Source organism: Melospiza georgiana, chromosome Z, assembly GCF_028018845.1.
Source record: "Melospiza georgiana isolate bMelGeo1 chromosome Z, bMelGeo1.pri, whole genome shotgun sequence".
NCBI lineage: Eukaryota > Metazoa > Chordata > Aves > Passeriformes > Passerellidae > Melospiza > Melospiza georgiana.
Genome location: NC_080465.1, coordinates 67,907,506 through 67,935,287, shown reverse-complemented (window position 1 = coordinate 67,935,287; position 27,782 = coordinate 67,907,506). Strand labels below are relative to the sequence as shown.

The window sequence follows — 27,782 nt, the reverse complement described above, 5'->3', positions numbered from 1 at the left end:
CTGCCTGGACTCCAGTAGATACGTGCCTGCTATGTTTGAGGAAGAAAGGAAGACCCGGCTATTTTACAACATTTCTGAAGATGGCTAAAATGAAGAGGAGTATTGGATTTCTAAGGCAAATATAGCAGACACTACTTAGATTTTAAGGAAAACAATTAAGTGAAATGTTAGTATAAAATATATACCTGTGAAGAGTCAATTTTAAAACTACACTAATTATTTGGTGCTATTTCCAGGTGTACCCATCACCCAAACGAAAAAATCTTAAAGTAAATAGTCTGAAGAAAAGGTTTATATGTTTATGGTAAGTCCCTGATGTACCTTTATCTCCTAGACAGATATAATGGCAGTCTGGCCAACATATAGGGAATAAGATCCATAAGGTGTCAAGCATAACAGTTTATTCAATTGGACACACTAGCAGTAAAAGGGGGAAAAAATAAAGGATTGAAATCTGAATTACCTAGTTGGTCTGAAATGGAGACTGTGGCTAGGAATGGGAACCTGACTGAAAATGGAGTGGGGAAATTGGACCACTAGAAATTCAACTAGGAGTCTTGACAGTTTTGAGCTAATAATTTGATTGCATTGCATAATAGTTACTAGATGCACAAAGAATGTAATGAAAGGTGTTTTACAAATTCAGTCTGTCATTTACTGCGCTAAAGAAGAGAAAGCAGGGTAAGATTTAGCACCTTGTGAGTTGAAAAGGTCATGGAGCTACTCTGGTTTGGGTCTGCTTGCATTGAAAGACATATTATACACAAGGTAAAATACCAGTGCTACAGTTTGGGAGCAGTCTTAAACACAAAGGACTTTGGAGAGTGTTGGCTTATTACAGGAAAATGTAACATCTCTAGTGTTAAGTTATTGCATCACCTGAAAGCAATCTCTGACTGTGGTTAGATCTAGATGTACAGATTTGTTAGTAATGTTTGCATGTGAGGGAGTCTGTGGAATTTAGATCTCCAAATTAGCTTTTAAAAATCAGGGATTATTCCAATAATACCTTGGTATTATTGGAAAAAAATATACAATATCAAACCATAGTCTGAACTTGGGTACAGGTGCTTAGTGATGCCAGCATCAGTGATGGGCAATCTGAGATTTCCTCTATTGAAGAAACTATGGATTAATTCTAAAAAGGATTATTTCATAACAGAATTTTATTACTTTCCGCTTATAATTTGCTGAATACTGCGAAGCTTGGTACATGCACTTAGACAGCGTTTGTCTAACCTACAGTCAATGATGAGTCTAGAAGCAATAGGTGAAATGTATGGAGATGACAATTAAATTTTGGATAAAATGGATGGAATTGTCAAGATCTACACAAGCTCTGTCTCCTTTGTCTTCATCCAACAAGCTCCAGAGAAATCTTATACACCCTGACCCAGAATCCTCTTCTCACTCAAAGAATTCTCTGAAATCCTCCAGAAGAATACTCCTTTTTCTCACTGTAATCATGTGCATCTATAGTTTAACAACATAACTGAGTTCTGCTATTCCAGGTTTGTTTTGCACAACCATTTCATCTGTGTGAAGAGGAACAAAGGCTTGGATTGCAGAAACCTCATAATCGTATTTTGAAAAGGAATGTCTTACACACTTGCAAATGAATCATTTCAGGAAGTTTTTAGAGAAAAGAAAAATCTTTTAGAAACAGTATTTTTGTGGCATAGATAAATGGAACAAATTGTAATAAGAACCCAAAGTGTCTTTAAATTACCAAGGAAATGAATGACTGAGGACTGTAACTGGTTCAAAGACTAAGCTGAGAATTAGGAAGGATCATCTAAAGAGGTAGCATAGGGGAAAAATCTGTGGATGAAAATGACATAAAACTGGGAACATGAATACAGAAACCAAGAGAAAAAGCCCTGAGATGAGAATAAGTTCCTAATTACAAGAAAAACTGTTAACAGAGAACAGACTCTGTGGAAACATTGTTAAGGAGTTAATGAAAGGAATGCTTTCCAACATAATTAAAGCAAGTTAGAAAAATTCCTTAGGTAAAGCTTGAATGAAAGTAAAACTGTTTCAGATCTATGATGGGAAATATCTTGATGGGAAAACTGTATAAATATGTTGGGGGGGGCATAAAAATATCAAGGAAATATGTGAGTCCCTTATCAGTTTCCCTGCCCTAATGGCAACAACCTTTATAATACCTTGAATTTGGATAGCTACTCAAGCCAAAAATGAGCAATGACTCTTAAGCATATCCTTTAACATGGTTCAGCTTCCTACCAGAGAAATGAAGCAATTAAACATAAAAGGTATTCACATGTCCCGAGCCACTGAAATTCCACAAAATCTGTACAAACCTTTGGTGTCCCATGAAATCTCTGTATGCCAGACTCTCAAGCTATTCGATAGGATTTTGCTGTATGATAACACCTACTCAGCCTTGAAAATTTTGATTATAATACTTTAGATATTTTAAAATTTATTTTTCACTATTAGATCTTGTATGATGCAACCAGCCACCCAAGTTCATCACTGACTCTCCAGATATGGAAGGAGTCTCAGACAGACACGACTTTAAATTTAGAGAATATTACTGATTTCTATTACTATTTTCTATTTCTGCTCCTCTTAGCTCATACTAACATGATAACAGATCCACTGCTACTACTGAAAAAAGAAGTCAGATAAATGCTGTAAGCAGATTTAGCACCTCATGTAGACTAGAAATTTTGGAAAAAATCAATTACCTTCATGTTGTATGATTTTTTGACTCCTCAGTGTACCCCAAAATGATCCTTTATTTCCACTATAGAAGCTGAAAAATGAGATATATTATTTCTGTCTAGAAATAATTCGTCTGTGGTGTTAGACCGTTTCAACTAAAACTATACTACCATAGAAACAAAAAGTTGGTTTTTTTATAATATAAACAAAAATGTATAACTCATGTTTAATTACCTTTATTAGATTTTTAATGCAACTTCAGATCAGTATACCCTTCATTTGGTAATTTCTTTCTTAAAGAGAAATGATTAGACACAGACATGTTCTGATTTTCTTTTGTGTAAACTCAGTTCTAGAAACACTTTTTTTGTTTTTGCTTTAATTCCTGACCTTTTTAGAAATGTCAAGAATTAAATATAGTTCTTCTGAAAATGTAGACTGCACACCATTGTGGAGACTTGCTAAGCTGGTAACAGTTCCTTCTTTTTGTATGAATGGTAATTTGATAGATATGAATATAAAAACTATGAGACTCCCTGAATGCAGCTGCTTGCCCAGAGACACAGAACTGCAGGCTTAAAATGAGGGGAAGGAAGAAGATGTGGGGGAAAAAAGCAAGGGAAATATATCAATCTTCCCAATGACCATGACAATTCAAAATTCTTCCAATCCCACGAAGATGCTTTTTTTTCCCCAAGGACAAAAGGAAATCAAATTTATGTCAGGTATATAATAAGGCTAATAATAAAAAAAGAAACCTCACACCTACATTTCACTGCAGAGAAGTGAGGAACTATCTCTGAAATATGAATATCTGAAATGGCAAAGCTCATAAACTAGGACAGGTTGCTGCTGTTAAACAAACAAAATACAGACAAATTACACAAAACACATGAATTCAGAATGCGTTTGCTTTGAAAGAGGGGAAGACAAGTACAGTGGCAGTATAGCAATGAAGCACTTAAAATTACAAAGAATTTACAAGCCATTTGATAGGAAATTAACCTTGCACATATATTGCCTTGTGCCTCATGTCTGCAATTCTGTATGTCCAGGATAAAGCATCTGTTGAAGAAATGGAAGATTCTGACTACAGGGAAATAATGTGTGGCCAGTATGTGGCCATATCTGTTATCATTAGCCCATCATACATCACTGGCTGAAGCTATTTGCTTTCTATCTCCACGATGCATCTTGACGAGAAGGATCTCTCTATGCTAGAAGATACAAACTGGATTCCTGCTGGTTTCGAACTAGGAAACTGCATGAACAGATGAAACTGTTTATAAGAAAGGAAAGATAGCATGGAATTTTCTGTGTAAAAAAGGTAAAAAAAATGCCTCATGGGAAAAAAATTGTCTGAAATAACTGGCCTAAAAATTTATTGAGGAAGAAATTGTCTATTGTTCTAGCTTAGTGGGATATTCTACAAATTTTATTTTGTCCTTAATGGTTAAAACCAGACAAACATTATATATATTTCTGTTAACAGAATTCACATGAAAATAGAGAAAGAGAGAAACCTAGGATATACAACACACTGAGGAGTTATGCTGCGATATGATAAAGAGATAAAAGAGCTTCAACTTTGTATCTGCATTACTTGCAAAGACATAAATAGCCTCATCTAATAAAGTGTGCTTCTCAACCACATCATAGTTTATATTTAGTGTTTGAAAACTGTGCTAGGTAGCTAATTCATACTTTCCACATGAGGATTTGATCTTCTAATTTTCCCCACAATTGGAGTATAACAGGTCTCACCTCAAGACTTGTAAAAGAAAAAATTTTCACCAAAAGGGTTGTTGTTTACCACAGAGTACACCTGCTACTCTCTGTAACTACTAAAGCCACAAGTGAGCATCATATCCTGCATACAGAACCTCAGCTGTAACCTCTTCACTAGCACATGCATCTGGATTTATTTATTTCTTGTTTGTATACAATGCACTGCATTTGGCAATAGCCAATGCAAAAAGTCAACGTCCTTGACAAATACCAGAAAACAGACATAAAATATTCTTAATTTGCAGAAGGAAAATACAGTGGAATTTGCTTGACAGTCTCCATTCTACCTTCAGTGAGTATTTTGTTTGTCTAATAGGATCTCCGGCAGCATGGCTCATCTTACAATCATCCTAAAAGCATGCTGGAAAAGCAAAAACACAATCAATACAAAGATACATTAGCTAAGTCTTACTGTGGCTATGAATGTACATTATGTTTTCTCAGAAATGGCACTTTTTGAGCTCTATTGATATGTAAGATGGTTTCTGATAAAATCTATCCTTAGAAACAGGCAGCTGTGGCAAAAGTAGCAGTCAGCTTAATTCAAAGAATTGGATTCAGTGCTGGGATGTAAACATGTGTCAGATCTGCTCCCTTTTCTGTCAAAAATATTTCATGTCACTTTCATTTTTAGTCAGTTTCTCTGTTGGAAATCTGGGGATAAGGAACATGTGGATTTACTCATGCAAATGTTTTGAGAACAAAGGACAGTGAATATTTATTATGCAATAGAGACATTCTAAGGGCTATGCTTCTCATCTGGCATAATCAATGAGTACAGAAAGAAATAAATAATATTTAAAAATATATTAAAGTAATGTTGAAGGCCAAAATTATGATCATAAATATATTGATGCCTATATTTAAAATCACTAATTTCAGAAAGTTACAGTTACCTTGCATACCTAACACATTATATATGCATATATATGTGGTTGAAGCTCTATCAACCTTTATGCTAATCTGTATCTTCTTGAAATAAAGATATTTGAGAGTACTGTCATATAAGGTCCACCATGGTATACAGCAGATAGATCAGTTTCCTGTTTCCTTCTCTCTCTTACAGCATCCTAATCAGCCTAATTAAAGCTTAGTTCATTTGAAATCTCAGATGGCAATTTGTTTTACTCTATCCCACTGTGGTCTTTTTATAAAGAGAATTAAATTTGATCTTCTGACAGCAATTATTAAATGATCCCAACTGGCCCCAATTAAGACACATGGCTCACAGGCCTCAAAATCCAATAAAGTGCCAATCTCTGTCTTTCACATGTATATCTCCCTTTACCTTGTTTTATTTCCTTAAAGCCAACTAAGCTCATGTTAGTAAGCACAACTGAATGTCATTTGTAGATTATTTCAAGATAAAATACATCACTTTACTTTCACCAACATTCTGAAGTAGGGACAACACATTCAAAATCATAATTTTGAAACCTCTCTCTAATTAATTCTGCCTATCTTTAATGATCTTCACTGTGCTGCATATGACCTACATATCCTCACTTGTAAAATACTGCTGACAACAAGCGGTGACTAGAGAAACCTATTAAATATCCATGGTCTGAGTTCTACACTTACAATTCTCCTTACAGGAATACATCTATTTTGTAAGCATTTCCACTTGATTGTCACCTCTCCACTGCAGAAATTCAAGCAAATATGATGTTCATGGAAATTCTGAGGTTAACCTTTTTTATCTCTAATTTCTGATCTAGTTTTTCCACACATGTGCAGTGATAATCTGTGAAGAAATATTCCCATGATTTTACATAAAGGCAGGTAGCCGCAGGATTTGGAACTCATTGATTGTGTGGTACTCCAGGGAAATAGCTGAATTAAAACATCCATCATGAGATTGAAGTAGCTTCCATACACATCTGGTTCTTGTTCTAAACTCTAACACCTGCTTCGAAATTTAACCTCCATCATTTCTCTGAAGAACAAATGGGACAGGTTGATCTAATGCCATTTGGTTTAGGTCAAAGCTGAGCTGTGTAGTGTTCTGCTAAATTAATTGCAATGTAATTGATACTGTTTGACATAGGTTTATGACCAGGCTGTTCTCTCACTATTAAAATACATAAGATTGCATATTTCTGCACATTCACCCTAAGTACATCTTTGAACAAATATAGCACACATTTTATGTCTCAGCATTTGCAATGAATTACCTTATAAAATACAATAAGGTGTCCAAGTGTCATCAAAAGATTAGGTACCAAATAATAAATGCGGCAACTTCCATTGTGGTATTTTTTTTCCTGATTTTCCTTAATTTATGTACTGAACATATGTAAGCATGATTTCTTTGATATAAAAAAGTTAGAAAGACACTAACTTGCAGTACAAAATTTTCTTCACTAACAGCAAAATGTATAAGTTTATGTAAAACACCATTAGACACATCTCCTGTTGAACTGGGAAATACACTTTTTTGGTTTTGGTAAAAATTTAAAAAGTTAAAGTGGGGCCAACCATTTCTCAAGTAAAATATATATATATATATATTTTTTACTTGCAGTTATGACATTTAAGAATTAAAAAACATTGCCTCCAAAAAGCAGGCAGCATTTTTGCTTCTAGAAATGCTATATGACACCACTAAATTTCCATGCAATAAAGCTGAGAGAGGATTTCTAATAAGGCATTGAAATCTCTAAATACAGTATATTCTTAATTACTTCTCATTGTATTCTAATAATCCCATACAAGATATTAATTTTAGCTCTTTTGCTAAAACCAGCAAATCCTGTGACAGATTTAGTGCAAAGAGCTGAAAATATCCTGTGGAAAAAAAACTCAGTACAGAGATCAGATCAACCCAAATCCTGCCATTACTCAGCACTGCAGTGATGTACAGATGTTTGTAGTGGTTTAAGGAGCCAGTGGGGGCTGGAAACTCTACATACTCAACTAAAACATGATTGCAATTGAACCTCATCAAAGTAAGAGCTCATAATTTGTCACAGAAAACAGCCAATTAACATATGTCAGAAAAAAGCTCTCATAAAGATAATATATGATTAACGATCCAATGCAGCTGTCATAAATCAAGTCTGCATTTTAAAAAGAAGTATTAGCTTGGGTTTCTGAATGTTTACACTGACAATGGAGACTGTATTTTAAAAAAGCTGCAAAGAAGAAGCCCCTAGTAACACTGTGTCCTCTGGTGTGGAGTTAGGAGTTCTGAGAGATCCAGCACTTTTTGCAGTTCTGGCTGTTATGGTATAAATGGTCAAGACCCTCGTCAAAACACAATAACTATTTTGTTTCGGTGCTGTTTTAAAATGCAGACCTTCACTCTGAGAGAGGTGGCCTTCATTGATATACTTTGCTGTCAACACAATCCTCTGGAAACACAGCATCTCTTTATTGCTATCAAAAATGCATTTTTAAGATATGCTGGCTCCAGGGCCAGCACTGTGATTCTGGCTATTCAAATGCATAGCCCTGAGTGCAACTGCACTCCAGCTAGTCCTGTTATTTCATATTTACACTGCTGAAAATGAAATCTGAATGCTGCCTGCAACCGTAATTTTTAAAAAGAGAAGGATTTAAAGTACTTTATGCACATAAATGAATGAAAAGCATATATGTTCGCATATATGCTAACCCATTGCTTTATTAAGACAGAATACTGACTGCGACGCCTAATCAGAACAACTATCTTTACTCCTCATATTTTTCACACCACTATTTTAATTCTTGAAACATATATATAATTCTTGAAACCGCATAAATAAGCTGCTGGTTTTTCACAAAGCATTATTAATTTTTCTTCCTGTTATTATTTAGGATCCCATGTGGCAACCGGTAAACTCTGAAGTGACTTGAATTGTAGTTTTGTATGTCTGTGCATATATGAGAGTGTGTTTGTCTTGACATGGTGTTGTAAAAGGTGTAGTACTTCCTCCTTTCTGCTTAAAAGAGATCCCCAAAACCCAAGGATTTGAAACTCAGTAGTCTGGACTAATATCTGACTGGACATTAGTCAATGTATTTTTAAAAACGCTTAACTCCTATTCAGTTATACATGGTCAAAATTGGACAAATTTTAATTGGTGCTAATGAAGAACAATATAATGGCAATAGTAAAAGTGAAGTGAAATGACATGTTTTTTAAGGTCCTTTTCTCACCTTTATTAAAGTCTTTCAAGGACTCAGAAATGCTGTTTCCACTAATATTACAGGCTGGAGTTTCTGTCATCAGCAGATGACATTCTGAAATCAGTTAACTCTCTAAAACCAGAATTTGTTATATAGTTGTTATGTTGACACTGAAGTGTCTGGTGACTGCAAAGCTAAGGATTCACAACCGCTGAATTGGCTAAGACTTTTGGATATGCTAAAACTTAAAATGCTGAGAGGTCAAAAAGAAAACCCAAGTGCTAAAAGCTACTCATGTGAGCACGACTACTTCAAAAAGATCAAAAGCATTGATATTTCTGAGCCATTTATGTAGACCCCAAATGGATAATATTGTCATTCCTCACTATGTTACATTATGATAAAAAGATGATCATTATGAATCACTGCTCCTTTTAACAACACATTGTGAACAGTATTAGGGTTATGCTGGTTTTTTCCTCCTCAGTATGTTCATGGGGATGTGTGTTCATTGATTCCCAAGCAATCAGTAACATTTTTGATTAAGATCTCAGCTGAATATCCCAAGGCTTCTCTACTACTGAAAATTCATGACTTTTACTGTACCAAATTAATGACAGTAAACTATGCAGCCTCAAGCAAAATAGATTAATTTTAATTTTGCAATGAACAGAAAAATAAAAGACTGGACAAAATGCATTCAATATCTATTAAATTGTTATGTTTGTAACAAAAAATTCAGTTTTGGCTCTAGAGACAGTTTGAGGTGAGTAATAGTATTCAAAGTGCAAAACAGTACTTTAAAAATGATGCAATAAACAAGAATCAGATGAAAACTGTATATTTTTTCGTATACTTTTTTAGAATAAAACCACATTTTGGATAAGACTCAAGGTTAGTATGTATTCCTGATTATAAATCTGCTTTAAAATATTCTGCTAATGGTAAGAATAGAGTAATTGAAATAAGTTCTTAATTGTATGGAAATATTGTGTCAGAGGGATATCCTCGGTTGTAAACTTTAATTTCCTCTCTTTGTAGGTAATACTAATATAATTTCACAACTAGGTCATACATAAATGACCAATAAATATCAGTGCACTGCTATTATCAGCATATTTTCCAAGAAAATTTATCAAATTGTGGTTTATTTATCACAATATCTCCAGGTAAGAAATCTCCAGCATTCTCTTTTATACATCAGATATAACAAATTATGCATGATGGAATACTGAAAGTACATTCTTCCTGCTATCTACCCATGTTGTGCTGCAAAGTGAAAACTATCTGAGTCAGTAAGAGCTTCTTCTAAATGGAAATGTCAACAGCATGCCATAACCTAATTTAAGATGTTTTTAAAATTATTTCAAAATCAGAATGTTTGCAAACAGAGTTCATGAAAATAATATCTCACTTCCTGATTGCTTCTGTGCATATGTAATTCTGTTGGAATCTTTCTTTTGATTTTTACAAGCTAGGACTTTGGAAAAAAGTTGATAAATACTGTATTAAATGCCCAAGATCACTTTGATGTCAAAGCTGCAGACTCTAAATGTAACCCACACATCTCTATGGCATTATCCCATATAAATGAAAGAAAAATATGCTTGTTCTTCCCAGTCTCTCCAGTAAGTCAACTGGTTGGCTCTGGAGAGGAGAGATGAGTTGCCATGATGTGAAAGGGTCTAAATCCTCACAGATTACAGCAGTGTTATACAGTAATGAAGCACCACAAAAATTAAGCACAAAACATTCAAATAGGAATATTCATCATCATCATCCTCTTACTCTCCATGTGCCACATTAATACAAAAGTTCTACTCCTGTTACTTAGAGATGAACACTGAGAAATTAAATGGCTCCATTCTGCAATTTTGTATGCAACAACTATAAAATACTTTCAATGTGTTCACGAATAAATTAGGAACTTTAACAATTACAGCTTTTGCTGTTAAAATTCCTAAATTATTGAGAATTTTGGAATGAAGTTACTGGGATACTTTGGATACTGTCATGTAATTTTAATCATCCAACATTTTCCCATACCAGCTCATGGATTTACTTTTCAACACTAGCACCCTGGGACAAGAACTAGCTGATTTATTTCCCATGTTAGAAGATCTTGTAGCTCAGTTGTCTTTTTTGCCTTGGCTGCAATAGATGGAAGCAAATCTTTTGCTGGATTATAAGTTTAGTGTGGTTTTGGGGCTGTTTCTTCAGGTTGAAGTCTTTACTTTCACATTTTTTTGTTTGTCTGTTGTCCTTTGATGTTAGATTCCCAGATAATTTATTCCAGTTCACAGAGCAGTTTCCTCAGATGAGAACCATGTGTTAGTAAGTCCGTAGCTCCTGCTGAAACCTCTTGCAGGGATAAATAGAGAGTGTAGCCAATCTACATGAGTTTGTTTCTGGAAATCCTACTGTTGCATTATTCTGTAGAAATAACCGCTGACAAGACATATGCAAGAATTCATGGTATGAATTCAGATGTGAACAGACTGGTAGTTATCATTCTTACTCTACAACACCTTGTCTGCTAGAAAAGCATGGAAACGACAAAGTGCATTCCTTTTTAAATTTGGTTAAACCACTGCATCACCCATTTCTCTTCATCAGTCAAAAATGCACTGATCATGATCTACAGTGTCATGTCCATGGCAGGCTGGTTTTAGACAGATTTAAAACACAAAGTTTTAAAACCACAGCTAACACGGCTCAGCCTGGCTTATCTGATAATAAAGTAGAAGACCAGCATGAATAGAGTCTGATGCTACCTGGAACAGAATGTAAGGATACGTTCAAAATTAAGCAGGCTTTGCATCTGCCACAGAGAGAGCATATTCTGCATCAAGACAGATATGCATAGAGAGTAGTAATTGCTTGCTTCCTAAACCTTAAGCTAGAGTCATGCTCTGCTGCTATGTAAAATGGTGGCATTAGTTGTTCATCTTTGTAAGACTTGTCAACCTCAATCAAAGAGGTGTGAAATGCTCTTAAACTGTATGGTGTATGGTCACCCCACGAATGAAAAAGACACTTCCTCAAGTTGCTAAAGTCAAACCAGCATGTGCTGTGATCCTGTTGATTCTCACAAACTAATCAGGATCAGTCAGGGTCAGATTTATGTATTGCAAATTCTTGAGGACAGGGACAGTATCTTTCTATAAACTCCGACAGTACAAAGAATAAGAGGTTAAATAATGCGCCTCCAGTCATAAGACTCCACACCTGTACTGGTAATAAAGACATTTCAACAGATGATGTTTTAAGACGCTTTGTTAACAGAAAAGAATGTGTTACTAATGAATTACAATCAAGATCCTGATCGCTGGGAATGTTAAAGATACCAAATAAATTCCATAATTATTTTCAAATGCCTAACATCTTGGCCAAATTCCTTCCTGGATTATTGTTCTGCTGTACAAATTGTAATGCAGCTGAAGAAGAAACTCTTTGCTTTTTGGTTTAGATAGATTTCATAATATTTTGTCCTGTTTGAAGTAATAACACTTCACCATGGCTCTGCTTTCAGAATCAGGTGAACCAATGGTGCTCCTTGCTCATATTTTGTTTCAAGTAAGTTGTGTAGAGGCCCATTTCATATGTAATTAGACAGCTTTTATATTTATAGGAATTTCAACTTATCTGGAGTGAGCAAAGTGTTTCTCTTCTACTTTTCCAGAAAAGTAACAGAGAAAAAAGATGCTTATAATAACTTACTTTCAAATTAATGAAGATTAATGAAGACATAAACTTTTGGAGTCCACCTCTCCCTGACAATTAAATTAATATCTACATTCTGATAAAACTGATTACAGTATGGAATTTTTGGAAATACCAACTTATGGATGACTATAACAATGCCATGAAAGAAAACAATGGATTAAACCTAAAGAAATGACAATACTTCATTCTTGAGCATTTTCTGAATAAACTTAAATTGTCTTTCCAAGGCTGAGTCTCCGTACAGTTTTGTCAAATACCAACACTGATTTTGAGTAGATTTTTAATGGTTGATACTTCTTATGCCTGAAATATATAGCCTGTAATTAAACAAATTAGTCTTCCGTTTTCCAAGCTACAGGTGGAAGAATTCACTCATATAAAATAATCATTACTTTTTGGATCCTGGTTTGCTGTCAAATCTGTATGAGAATGTAGTAGTATATTTGCTTATATTTTTATGTAGTTTTCTCCCCAGATTTTGGCTGTCTTTCAAAAGAAATGTGTGAAACTTTATACTTGACAGGGTCAAAATCATTTTGGATTACAGTAAGACCTAAAATTACATGGAAACGCTATATTTTGAGCCTGGTCTCACTGAAAGAAAAGTAAGTTGTGAAAAATATGTACAACAAACTCTGTACATTAAGATCATTAGTAAGAAATTACAAATATTTTAGTCAATATCTATTGTGAGATTGATTTTTTATAACAATTATAAATTTGAATCCTTTGTTAAGTTCACAATGAATATTAATATAAAATGTCAAATTGGTTTTGACTACTGCTAGACTTTTTACATTTTACTGCAGAAAGTAGACCCAGTGTTAAAGCTGTGGGATTTGTAGCTGTATAGGAGGAGTATATGTCATGCACATTATGAAAGCAAGATGTGTGAAGGGTAAATATGTGCATTGCATAGAAATAATGGCTCATCTCAACAGTGCTGTGCACCTGTTCGAGTATGCAGTGACTTTTTATTCTTGTTCGTGGAATAATGATCAATAATTTGTTCTACATAATTTTTCTCTTCTGTCAGCTAGGAAATAATGAAAAAATTCTTAGTTTGTATTTTAGGAGTGACTGTGTAGTCTCTCTGAAAATCTGATAATACTGTAGTATAACATTTTGCTCTTGTTGTCTTCAGAAAGTCTAAGATTTTTAAAGATTAGTACAGCTCTTGAGAAAATATAATCTACAACTGGAGTTCATTTTTAATCTCTTGCTGCTTATCAGTGATTTGATCTGATATTATGAAGCAGGTTGAAATCTTGATCATACTACAGCTTGAAGTCTCTGTTCTGATTTTTTGCCTCCATACAGGTGTATCTTAGTTCCCTTTTGAGGTCCTTATAAGATAAATACATTAGCTACATAAAATGAAAGAGAAAGGGAAAACACTTTGAAAATGTGTAATAATGTTCCAATTTTGCATATATTTTAAGTTAAACTGGAGTTTAAATTAACATTACATGCAATGTCCTGAAGAAATGAAGCTTCCATTAGAATAAAAACCATAGAACTTAAAGAAATTGAACAGCTCTGATCTGTTCAGTCATCTGACTTTTCTGGTGTATCTGAGTACATCTTAGTATCTGAAATCATGTCAATGCTCATGGCACTCCTCATTTTATCCTACCTTCTCTGGTTGTAGCAGTGCCTTTCCTTTGATAAAGGGGAAAACTTCATCATTTTACTTCATCTTAAATAGACTAAAAATATGCCCCTGATGCCATGTTGTTAATACTAATGCAATATTAGTATTATTTAGATCCCTAAGCAACACAATCTGAACATGTCAATACTAATGACAAAAAAGGATTACAGAAGTAACCTTCCCTTATGCACTTCATCAAGTCCCAGCATACTACAATGAGGACTGAGATTGAACAAGAAACAGAATTTAAAGTCCTGGACAGATGCTAGTCCAAATACATTTATTCAAGGTATGAAGAAAAAAGAAAATACGTATTTGTTTGTTAAAGGAATGGCTTTTTTTGTGTCTAATATATTAGAGAAATTCTTAAAATTCATCCTCTCATAAAGACTGTTTGTGCAATGCTGTCAAGATCAGGATCAGCCTGGGTTATCAGCCACAGATTGGTAAATCCTAGACAAGCAAGATAAGCTGTCTTTTTCTCCTTTCTGTACTGCCTTATGGCCAGTTTCTAACTGCATGCTGAAAACCAAGTAATTGAGTAACAGTTTCCCTCAAGTCTGTGATAAATTTTGCATTCTGACACACTTTCTTTGTTCTATAAATTCATACACATGTAGGACATAAATCCCAGAAAAGTTACCTAAGTATCAAAACAAGAGGGAAAATAATATAAATAATAATATAGCAATAATATGACAATAATATAAAATATTGTTATTCTTTAAGGATACTATTTAGTGACCTCAGTGTGAGTCTTCTTCTAGAACAAAGTTGCAACCAGCATTGAAACACATTATCTATTATTGCATGTAGTAGTTTTACACTTCTGATTTTCAGCAGTGTTTTGGAAAACACTGAAACAGAGGAATATAATATTTAGCAATGATCTGTAAAATGTGCTGTATATCTTTACCAGTAATTGATCAATATTGTCACTGTGAGCATCCAGTATAGCATGACTAAAAACAAGTAGTATTTTAATACTGGTTATTCAATCTCTGAACTGTAACAGAGCTAAATGCTAAGTACTAAGAGCTAAGTACTTTGAATTAAAATATATTAACACACCTCTTTTACCATTTTGTATCTACGGAAAATAAATCATAAGCAAAAGAATGCATATTATTCCATGATGCCACAATAAAATTTTCTCACAGGAACCAGTGCTATTAAAAACACCACATTCTGCTGAGACTGTGGTTCAAGGCTTAATGATTAAGAGTAAGTTACGCTGAAGACTATCTAATAATGAGCATTTGTAAATTCCCAGCTTAATAGTATGTAATACTTTTAGATTGTTTCAAGAATTATTTGGGCTAAAAGGTTCCTTGGCATTGACATTGACCGTAATCCATTGGAAGATTACTAAAAATGACAAGACAAAAAAAAAAAACAAAAACAAAAACAAAAAAAAAAACAAACAGTTGAAAAAGTCGTCAATTTGCTAATCTTACAGAGTAAGGAGTTTGCACAGAAGTAAAATTTAGGAAAATCTAAATGTAATGAAGTGAACTTCAGGTACACGTCAACTTCCTCAACTTCAGTTTGGTTTTTTTTTCTGAAATTAACTGATTTGTAAAATTTGGTGTAAGAAGAAGAAACCACCCACCAACAATTATTTTTTCCCACTTCAGATTAGCTTTCATTTTCTAATAATACAGTCTAGGAAACATTCTGAATTGTGCTCATTTAAATCAGATTATTTAAGTAACTTGCACCCATGAGATAGTGTAAAATTCAAAGGATTTAAAATAATTTTAAAAAGCACCATCACACCAGACTATTAAGCAAAGTCTTAATGGGGCAGCATTTTACTTGATGAAAGTAATTGTGACATTGGTACAACATCAAAAAATAGTAAACTTCAACAAATACTTAAGTCTTTGCAGTACCATGACTTGTAGCCTCAAGCCTACAAACATGAATGTATATGCCTAATTCGAAGCACTTAAATTGTTTGCTGAGGACTGCAGAACTCTTCTTGTACCTAAGATTAATTACATATTATGTAATGGTTAATATGAATAAAATCACAGATGTTGTTACTGTACCCAAATAAGTCAAGTAAGCCAATGAGAATTTGAAATCAATGAGTATGTGCAAGATGAAAAACCAAATCCCTCATGCAGTTAACCTGCATTCAAGTTTTGTGCATCTAAATACAGTTCTGTATTCAGGTGAAAGGGGGTATTATCAGTGCACGGAATAGTATTTACAGCAACTTGGTAATAAGTGTCCCAACAACTTTCATAACTCACTTCAGGTTATAAATTATTAGACTGAAATTTCAGACATGGAACAGAAGAAAATAGATTATTTCTTATTCAAAGTACTTCATGGATGCCCACAAATGCAGAATCCATTTGACCACACTGAAACCATTAACATTAGGCATCGAGTCTAAGCTTCTTCAAAGACAGCCTTATTACTTTATCATCAATGAAGAAAATTAGGCACCATACTAATATAGCTGTAAACATGCCACCGTAATTGCAACAATAAGAATAGAAATAACAAGATGCACAGCAAGACAAGCAGACAAAGAGAATTCCTTTCCATCTACAGCATAGTACAGCTGAACCCTAACGACTTACAATGCATAATAGGAAGAAGAAAGGGATAATTCCTTGTAAAGAAGAGGAATAAAGATTCAAATACAAGTTTTAGAATTACATTAAATGTAAAAACAGCCTGTGTATTATTTAGTAAGCAATTATGTTGACATACTATTTATGTTGACACAGAAAAGGTCATGCTTTTGACATGAAACATCACATGCCATTAAGAAGTCACTATCCATAACTACATCAGTAGTACGCTTAGGGAAAAATAAAATTTGAAGAGAAATAAGGGAAAAAGAAAATTTGACAGAACAACTCCAAGTACTGCTGAGAGGAACTGGAATAAATACAGTCCTAATAGAAATTACACTGAACAATAGGAAAGTGATTTTAAAAAGCAACCAAGATTATATATTTAATTTCAGTGTTTTCTGATAAGTATGTACGGTTCAAGACAGATTTCCTGGTGAAGTTCCTTACCTGAAGGCCTATCCTGGCAAAGGACATAACTTGGCAACCTAAGATGTGATGCTGAGATTCCTAAAATATGCTGTGGGGGTGGTTATATCTGTCAATATGATATTTGCGGAGGACTTTTCGAAAATAGCCCAATCTGAATCATTACGGATTTCAAAACTAAGGCAGCATACTTTCAAATCAAACAGCTACTTCACAGCAGACAAAGTAAATGAGTGAATGTACAAGGCAAATGATTGTACTTGCTCAAGACAGGATGGGAGTGTGTCACTGAATTCTGAACAGGCTGCAAGTGACAGAGCTGAGCTGCTAGAAGCCTTTCTAGGAGGGAATTACAATAATCCTCTCCATCAAAAGGGCATGTGCTGCTGCTGCTGCTGTTAGGTCATCACAGGATAAATAAGAGCACTGTCTGCATCAAGCACACCACAGAACAGACATTTTTCAATCTCATTCACTACAGAAATCTCCATAAAGAAGAGGGGGCTGAACTGGAGAATAAATTTTTACTACAATTTCTTACTGCTCTCAAATCCCCAAATCAGACTGCAGTGATGTGTAAGAAGAGAAGGAAATCTAAAGAAAACAAATACATGCTGGTAAGATTTGTGCTTTTGCTGTGGCCAAAGCAGAGATAGCTGACAATATGCCCCTTTCACCTGGCCTATGTGAAAAGGAGAGCTACATTTGTGGAATCTTTTGTGTGAGAGTCACCCAGCTCCTTATCACTGAAACTGGGATAAAATCTTTGATATTTAACATTCCTGCAATACCTGTGAGCACTCACTTCATGACATGATTTTGGTGTCTGCCAAACTAACCTTAAATGTCAGCATTTTATCATTACTCTGACAGCCTGCACCACAAAACTGTTGGCTTCTTCCAGAATCCCAGAATACTTAAGTTTGGAAAGGACCTCTGGAGATCATCTGCTTTAACTCCCTCATGTAAGCAGGAGAATTAGCATTTGATTTCCTTGTGCTTGGGCAAACTGAGATTTTCTTGCATTTACACATGTTGAATTGGCCTATAAACTGAAGAACATGTTGTAAGTTACAGCACCCAAAACCTCCTTGTGTTCATAAATCACAAAATACTTAAATATGCATATAAATTAAAATGTCAGACTTTGGGTCATCAAGTTGAATTAAGGTAAAAATTATTACATACATTTTAAAAACTTTTTGGTAAAAGTTACATTTTGAAAGAATAACATATTGTTCACACTATTCATGAATTATTAAAAGTATTTAAAATTAAGCACCTATCAGCCTCTAATGAACAGTCAGTAACTTGCTTAAAAGAGAAAGCTTATGTGATATAATTTATGAAACTTCTGGTAGCATGATTATTAAAAGTAATGGCTTGTACTCCTGTATTTGTACTCCTGACTGAATTTGAAAGAAAGTCCATAATGGAGTGGGGGAATTAGCTGATGAACTTCCATCAACTATAGCAATAGCCTTCATGAATAATTCAATATCTGCCCATCTCCTCTTATGTCTCAACAGACTAATAGCTGCAGCTACCAAATGACAAGTGTTATTTCTTTTGAAGCTGCTGAAAAAAATACACGGATTATAAAATAATATATATAATAATATTTTCTTTTCCTCTTTTTCACTTATCACCTATAGACACTGGTGAAATTTTACAACAAAAGTAGAAATTTTCAAATGGAATTTTTGGAGTTATGCAACAGGTCTACAGAAACAGATGGGAAAACAATTCAGGTCTTCTACTAAAATTTGGTCCTTTATCTTAAAACAGCCACACAATATATTCATATTACTGTGTCCCTGAAACCTCATTTAGATCAGCTTTGTGAATGTACAAGCTTTCATAACACCTATGGCTTCATGGAGACAGGAAGAAGCTTCTTGGTCTGTTTTAGAATCTAAAGTTTTCTGTAACATGCTGTGTGAGAATTTCACACTTAAAGATGCCAGAAAATAGAGCATGTTTGGTGAATATTCTGATATGGAAAAGAATTTCTCTTTTGCTAGCAAGACTTCAGTAAATGGAAAAAGGAGCTTAAGGAGATAGTAACACAAGTTTCATTGCGGCTTTCATAGAATATCTTCTCACACTTCAATTCCGAATAGAAACTACAAATCTGCTTATATATTTTTTTATTAAGCAAGATAGGCAATGAAACCAAAACCAGATTAATTTTAGTCATTCAGAAAAAGATCGTCCACAGCCACCAGGCCTTATTGCTTAAAGGAAGAGGTCTCTCGGACAAGTTTGTACAAACAAGTTGACAATTTTTCAGTGTTATTACATAACAGTGGATATTCAGGGAAAGAAAATATTAGCTTAATATAATGCTGAAATAGCCACAGTTGCCTAGTTTTCTGAGAAGCTACTGTGTACAGAAGTTCTGACTGAAACCTGTAGTGGACAAAATCTTTTTTATGATATAAACTTGATGCTTTGTCTTCTTTTATTTCCTTATTATTTTAAAATATAGATTATTTCTGTCCATAACCCAGTTTCCGCTTATGGGAAGTGTACTCTCTGCAAAAGAGAAGAAAAATTCTCTGCCTTGCATGCCCCATATAGACAAACATGATAAAAATTAAGGAAGTATCGAAGATTTGAAAATGATCCTGTTGATCAGAGTTTACACGTTCCTTAAACATCTGCTTTACCTTCTTAAAATTAATTATTTCTTTTCTCAGCTCCAGAAGTGCCCTGGCTCTTCTCATTCAAAAATTTGTCAGGATCTTTCAGTGCTTGAATTGCCCAATGGGTCTGATAAAGGCCTGACTTTAACTGGGATGCACACTGAGCATTTGAGTAAGAGCTTTCTTGCCTGGAATTTTTCTAACAACATACCGAAGAGAGAGGTTTCATTCTATAATGTCAAATGTATATATTCTACACAATAGAATCTACACAATCAGAAAGATATGTGTTATGTTTTCACCTACTTATGTTTGATATTTTCGCACTCAAGTTTTTAAACAAACTAAAGTGGAATTATAAGACATTCAAAACAACAAAGCTATCTGTCTGTTCTTATTTTTACATTTTTTAGATAACAGAAATAAAAAACTTAAAAAGTTATGGAGACAGTGTATTTGCAAGCTTAATGACACTGGCAACTAAAAAAAATTAGAATGGTATTAATAGCTTTGTCAATTAAGCTCAATATAAGATCATTTAGAAGTGTTACCATGAAAGAGCTCTTTATCATCAGTCATATTAACACTGTGAACATGCTTAAATTTTCTGAATAATGCAGAACCCTCAAAATTACAGTATTTTTCTTCAAAACAATATTCTTATAATTAAAGCACTGTCTATATTTTTGTCAATGACAAACTGTTAGAGAAACAGAGGCCATAATATAATTGGCCAAATAATTAAAATTTGTACATACATATTTTTGTGTTGAATATTAATCATTTGTAAGGTATCTCTTGCACTGCATAGATGCACACAACTTCTGAGATTTAGGCAGGTGTAGCATGACTGTACACTACAGCAATTCTCTGCCCTGTGTTAGAGTTAGTGGTCAGCTCTGTCTCCATCCAGACAGTCCCCTTCTCTCTTAAATTGTGTATGAATATAAATTTTTCTTGAGCAATGTGTTTGTCCTGCATCTGCAGGCAAACAGATTAAATAAACAATTGTGTATTTTTATAAAGAAAAAATTCCCCATACAAACAGTGCTTTCACCAGGGGCAGTACTAGCTCAAGCTGTCATTACTGTTGAAGAACCATGCTTTATGAATAATACATTTTTGAGGACAGCTCACATCACAAAATTAGGTTGTTTCTGCTCATGAAAAATCCACATCTAGCCTTACACAGGGAAAAAATCTGCTTCAGCCAGCTAGAGAGGGTGATTCTCCCATTGGAAACATGCTACTGGCAAGGCACTGGAAAATATTTTCACAGGAAAAAGACCCAACTGTTCTACTTCCATAGCAGCAAGAAAACGTAGTCCTATAATATTAATTATATCTTAATTTTCCAGTGTATAATCATGCACACAACTGATACCTTTAATGATGTCTTCAAGTTGTTTATATTACTGTTGAAGTATAAGATGGAAGTATATACAGGATTTACTGACCTGTTTTATATATTGGCTTATTAGAAGGTACACAGATATCTGCATACTATCACTTAAGTATCAATGTTTATTCCTGAAACATTACTGGGACACTGAAAATACTAGTCCCTATACAGCAGTGATGACAATAAATGGAATACAAAACTTCATGTAAATTAAAAGCTGCAGCACCTGGGAAAAAAAAAAGCTCTCAGTCTATTGCTTTTCTGATAATCATTTGACCAGTTCTCTTATGATTTTATTTATTTGTTTCTTTGTTTCTTTTTTTTTTCATGGAAAGTTATCAGCTATGTAAAATGAAAACAAAAAACTTGAAACACCTTCTTTATTTCATATCTTCTTGCTTATTAGCTATTTACAGTGAGATCAGCACTGATGTTTGAAACAGAATCTGAAACTGCTTAGCATTCAGAATAAAGTTCTGTATAGTAAGTCTTCAGCTTTGGACTTTATAATCTAATTTGTCCAGTTTGGATGTGTATAAATGTCATCTTTTTGACCACATAAGATTCCATGTAGGATTATAAAATACGAGGCAAATGGTGTTGAGATTCGTGTGTTTAGCATTTAGATCTAAATGCAGTATATTGTTGTACTAAGCTGCAATGAATTTTATAGACTTTTAAAATTATGATTATTTTGGGGGCGGGGGAGAGAGTTTTTTTGTTTTGGGTTTTGATTTTTTTGTTTGGTTTTTGATTTTGTTTTTGTTTTCAATAAAGGAACCATAATCAATATGATTGAATTTTAAAAAATCAAGGTTGACAGGTGGCACAATGAGAAAATGTTACATTCTGAAGTCTTTCATTTGGTCTTTACCATCTTTCCTGACACTTTCGAGAAGTATTAATTCATCAAGGATTAGGATATAAATTCTACTCTTCTAGAAATGTATTAAATTATCCTTTTCTCTTCTCACTACCCAAACAACTAATAGGTGTGCTGCAATCTTAGTTTTAAAAGGGTAATAGCTAAGTCGTAAAAATATTTCTGGAGTTAAACTGAGCCTAGCAATCAAGACGTAGATGTAGTAAAAGTAATCATCTGAGGACCCTATTTCCTCTGTCTGCTTTTTACATTATATGTGATACACTGATGCTATTTGTCTCCTAGAAATGCTCACATTAACAAATCCCATCCTAAATTAATTTTAGGACAAATTAAAAAGTTGAAATTATTTCCAGAAACTTTCAAGGTGTAGCTTGAAAATAGCTCCAAAATACAAGAATACTCTCCTTAAAAAACATACAAATTAAAAATATTATGATGAAAAACATAATATGAAAAACATTGGTATTCTTACATTTATTTTTTCGAGACCAAAATATGCCAACATATATAAAAGTATATATGAAGACCACACTAAAATTACTGTATTTTTAAAGCATAATACAGAAGATTTTAGTTTAGATGAAAGATTTTTTTATTTTATATAATAACTGTATATATATGGAGAAAGAACACCACATGTTTATGGACTGATTATTTTTGGAGGTCTAATTGAAGAGACATTTTGACAGTTTTATTTACAATTTAAGGCATACTCAGCAGCATGCAATCATAGTTTGAAAACCATACATATTTGTATAAAAAGCACATACACACACACACACATATACATATACATATTTATATATGCGCATGTACATATGTATAAATATATGTACATGATCATTAGAAACAAATTTACAGAAAAACCACACGCCTAGTTAATCTCAGTCTACCACTGTAGCGTATTTACAGATAGCCTTTTTAACATAATAATCTATCAATGATACAAAATCTGCAACTAAGTGAGGGACAACAATATGAATTCAGAGTTGTAAGTATATAAAGGCATTTCCCAAAATGAAATAGTCTTTTTAAAAAATCCTAAAAATATCCTGGTCTATTTTTTTATCTAAAAATATAGACCAAATTTATTTAAATATATTTAATTTATGTTAATGTATATATGCAGATATTTCAAAGCAAACCAAAACTAGGCTCACTAAACTAGTTTTCAGCTTGGGTAATTAATAGAGATTCTAGGTGTGGAAGATTTTTTTCTTTTAGCTGTAGAATAAAAAAAAATAAAGAAGTCAGAGCTATCAGCCCGTATGAACAAAGTACAATTCAAAAGGAAAATTTAGGTCAAAATAAAAGTATTATAGGCAATATCAGCTTGTAAACCAAATTCTATTTTTTAATAAACATGTAGAATGCCTATACATATTTAATATTAGTGTTTTTTTTGATGGCTCATACTGTAAACTTAAAAACTCAGTGTGGAAATTGCTGCTGTCATCTCTGCCTTCATTGAGATAGAGGTAGAAAGCAGCAAAGAAGGAACACAAAATTTTAGCTGGTGATTAGTTTTTTCTTTGGCAAAGACAGTGAGAACACCCTATCACCTAATAAACAGTGTTTTTCTTGTTAGATACCTTCCATAAAGTTTAATTACTTACACCAAGTCTTCCTTTTGAACACTGGGAAGAAAGGCAAGACATTCATAATAGTAAAAAAAAAAAATCTTCATTTATTTCCATCTACCTTCTTTTTTATTATCCTGTTTGTTCATGCTGTCAAGGCCAAGGGTAGAGCCGTTCATTAATGTGTATTTGCACAGCATCCTGTACAGGCCCTAATCTATGTTAAGATATGTTACCAAAATATCACAATAAATGATTAAGATTTATAGCTTTTATTCTGTAGGCAATAAAGTAAAAAAAAATCATTTTTTATTTATTTCTGTTCAGCCTCTTACTGACTATAACTTCGCATGAGAAGGAACACATTATCCCCGTATACAAAATCCTTTTGTATAATTAATGTACATTCAGGATACTTAATGTGTTTGGATGATCAGGATTATTTATAAATGGGAAAAATTGTATTTATATTATAAAATATAAAAAAACCACTATAATATTGTCTAAAATAGTTGGAAATACTACATTTGTTCCCAAATGGCCAGAATTACTGTTGTCACTTGTAACTGAGGCCTGTCAACATTCTGTGGCGATTTCTATAACACATATAATTGGCAAATTTAACTTTACAAAGTAGGAATTAAAAAAGAAAGCTAAGATGACAACAAGACCCTGTTTAACCCAATGCAAAGTTGCCTGGATAAAACCCCAAGACTGAACAATATGTAAAAAAAAATAAAAATAATTAACTTCTTCTCAGTTACTTAGAAAAGCGAATCCTGTATAAGTGACTACAGCAGCATGTTCTGCCACATTTTTTTCATAACTGAACCCTGTCAATGACAGCAAAACAGATTGTGTGCATCTGCTGGGAATGAGCCAGATGACAGTGGAAGAAACACACATGGATACCTTGGCACAACTACTAAAGAAGTAGAAGAAAAATGGACAGAAAGAAGCAGAAAGTTCTAAACTTTAATTAAAATGAATTTCTAGCAAAAGTGAAGTTCTAAGAATCTGTTCCTTTGCTTTAGACTGTAAGTCTCTAAAAGCCACCACATATTTACAGTCTACGTTGCCTTGCTTATTCCCCATGGTACTCATATGGACACTGTTACCACAGTGCTTGGGTCACACAGAATCTGCCTCAGGGAAATACCATCTAATTCTACAGACAGGGAATTGATGCATGAGCAAAGTGAAATCTTCAGTGATCTAAAAGAGGCTCTGGAACAGTTGATTCCGCACTTCCCAAATAAAAGCTGCCATCACAGACACTAGAATATCCTTCCTCTGCTTAGCTATGCTCTCAGACCAAAGTAGCATTATACCTAAAACCACTACAAAACAAATAACCTGCTAATACTCTAGCATTAGAGGATATGGTCCTCTCACGTGTTGAATTAGCATAAATCGTGATTGAGTCAGCTTTGCTATTGCTGCTTGCATCTTCTCAAGTTTCACTTGCATATGTGGATTGTGAACCCAAGATGGCTTTAAAAAGAATCGGTGAGTTACAGGTCAATAAAAAACTGCCACCACAAATAATTGTAACTATGTATTCTCACATAAAAGGAGAACCTGATCTTCAATAAACAGTAAAAAGTACTCTCCAGCTATTGACTCATCATGGCACCAGAACTGCATGCTTATACTCAGGAAAGAATTCAGAAATTCTGATGAGTCTGTAAAATCTTTTTTTTCAGCTGTAAAGTAATTTAAATTGTTCCCCTTTTGGTTAATTGAAGATAAACTAAATACTTGAAGACAGACCAAATAAGCTTGCTCCTCCCTCCCTCCCTCCCTCCCTCTCCCCCCCCCCCCCCCCCCATCTCTTTTTTGAGAATTAGCATTCCAGCAAAAAGAACATACAAACTATTCGGAATTTTGTCATGATGTTTTACACACTTTTGTCTTATACATCAGGAATAAAATGGGACTGCCAGCTGAGTGGAGATTCATACACCGCCTAATGGTCTGAGCACCTTAAGTAATCTGGAGCACCTGGAAGTCTTATGAGGCCAGCAGTCTCAGCCTGTATACACTCCATCTACAGTGATTATGTGGTATTCTGAAAGTACTTCAAAATCACATTAGAAAAACGGAATGATTTTGCTTTGTGAAACCCATACAGATTGTTACACAATACAATTAACATCTAGCAGACAGAAGCTGAGGTATACTCTCCTAATCTGAGAACAGCTCTAGAAAAGCATAAAATGTACCTTCACATTCCATCTCATTTCGGGATGTGTGAATGGCAAGCACACACGTACACCCAAGAGGGACTTAGAAAACTGCTTAAGTCTGCTTATAATGCTCTTGATCAAAGAAGTGGTACATCTTTATACATTCTTCCCAGGGTGGTCCAGAAGAGAAGATAAGAGGATCTTCTTTTGAAATGCTCTATTCAAATGGTACCTTTGTTTCTAATGAGTCTGGAAAAAGAGTCAGAGCAGAACTGAGAAAAAGAAGTGGATGTTAATTAACAGTATGAATCCTGTATATAAATCAGTTTTTAGTAGGTCATTAAGTTAGTAAAGTTATGCTAAAATACATGAACAAAGGACATAGTGTCATATATTTACTTATGTCTTAAATACTCTTAAATAAATGCCTTATTATATTTTGATGTAAGTTCTCTTCATGAGAAGAGATCAGAACTTCCAAATTATAGTAAAAGAAAAGGAAAAAGCAGCATGTTTTTATAACTTAGGAGCAGCTTCAAGCTGCTGCAAAAATACTAGTCAAGATGGACTATCCACAACTTTTAAACTGGACTTAACTCTTCTTCATTAATTCAAGCCTAATAATGTGGTCAAGAAATCAGTTTTTGACTCACACCCACATATTCAACAGGCACATTAATTATACAAGAAACTGGCTGAAGAGTCATGCATGCTAGGCCACAAGGTCTTTCCTAAAAGACCACCCAAACTCTGGGTGTGAAGACGAGAGAGAACATGCAAAAAAATGGTTATTTTGGAAGTAATTTTTCTCTTATAGGTTTATGAAACACTCTGAGGTAGACTGAGAGATTTAGCACACCCTCGACCTGTAATTCCTGTCTCAGCCAACGCAGAATCAATTGATTACTCCTCACAGTGTGCTCACTGTCCTCACAGTCAAATATCTCTTTGTGTTTCTAGCGCTTATCAGAGATTTCAGAGCTTCATTAGACATGGTATCTGTTCAAAAGCTAACTCAAATGAAAGGATGAGGTCACTAAAAATTATGAAAGACTGTCACAGAAGTATTTATTATCTAATTTTATGTATTTAGATGAATGCACTTGCTATTATAAAGGTAAAATCAAAAGAATTATTTTCTTATACATTGTATTTTATAAAGTAAAATCAAACTTTTTAGACAATGCAATAGCAAAGATGGCATTGAATTGGTTGTTTAAACTAGCTATAAGTTTAAACAGAAAGCTATATTACAGACTAGAATCATAGAAAGGCTTGCATTTTTTAGTAAGAGAGGTAAAAAAGATTGAGAGACTATCTCAATAGGTAAGGAACTATGGCATTCCAGCAAAACATAACCCAATTACAGTTCTTCCTTTGATGGCTATTTCATTACCTATAGAAAAATGTAACGGCCTCAAATTTGGAAACTGAGACTAGCTTTCTCCCACAATATTCTATAATCAATGGAAAAGAGAATTTACTATTAACTGCTCTATGTTAGGAGTAGGAAGTCTTTCCAGTCAGGTTTCTCAACTCTTGAATTTCTGACATAAAAATTAAACCAATACTCATAAAGAACTTACAGAATTAATTTGGGATGTGGATTCCAGTAGACAACAGGACACAGCAAAGTAAAACCTAAATTCCACTTTTAGATGTTGCCCTAAGTCCTTTCTAATTTTCTGAACACATTCCAACACAAATTTAAGGTTTTAGTAAAAGTGATAATTTCACTCCACTCAGGCATTTCATAACAGACTTGCACAAAAAAAAAAAAAAAAGAAATTTGCAGTTCCATTGAAAATTTACACTTGGTGGTTCTGAGTCCCTTAGTCCCTTTTATACTGTTTTTCAGCTTTTGCCCTTCACTTGCAATTTTTTTTACCTTGCATCTGTTGCCTTAAATAAAGTTCATGTATCTCTTCGGAGATGATGATTACTGAATTGTACATTACGGATAAACATACATTTTTAAAATACTCCCAATATTTTAAGGTTTTGGAATTCATATTGAAAGATCCTCCTCCCTAGCCTCCTTGGAAATTGAAACTGATGGGTTACATTTGGTGCTGACAATTA

At 33.9% G+C, this 27,782-nt stretch overlaps 1 protein-coding gene across 8 annotated transcripts in view; it reads right to left on the bottom strand.

Annotated features, from left to right (window-relative positions):
* The window catches only part of MEF2C (myocyte enhancer factor 2C), a 121,039-nt gene that overhangs the window by 83,195 nt on the left and 10,062 nt on the right, over positions 1–27,782 (bottom strand). For 5 of the 8 annotated variants that reach the window (XM_058044598.1, XM_058044596.1, XM_058044600.1 and 2 more), the window contains exon 2: positions 25,737–25,949. The exons of 2 other annotated variants lie outside the window; for them this stretch is intronic. The gene's annotated coding sequence lies outside the window, so the exon portion shown is untranslated. Of the gene's footprint in view, positions 1–25,736; positions 25,973–27,782 lie in introns of all 8 variants that reach the window. One more of the 8 variants, XM_058044594.1, reaches the window with a different exon arrangement.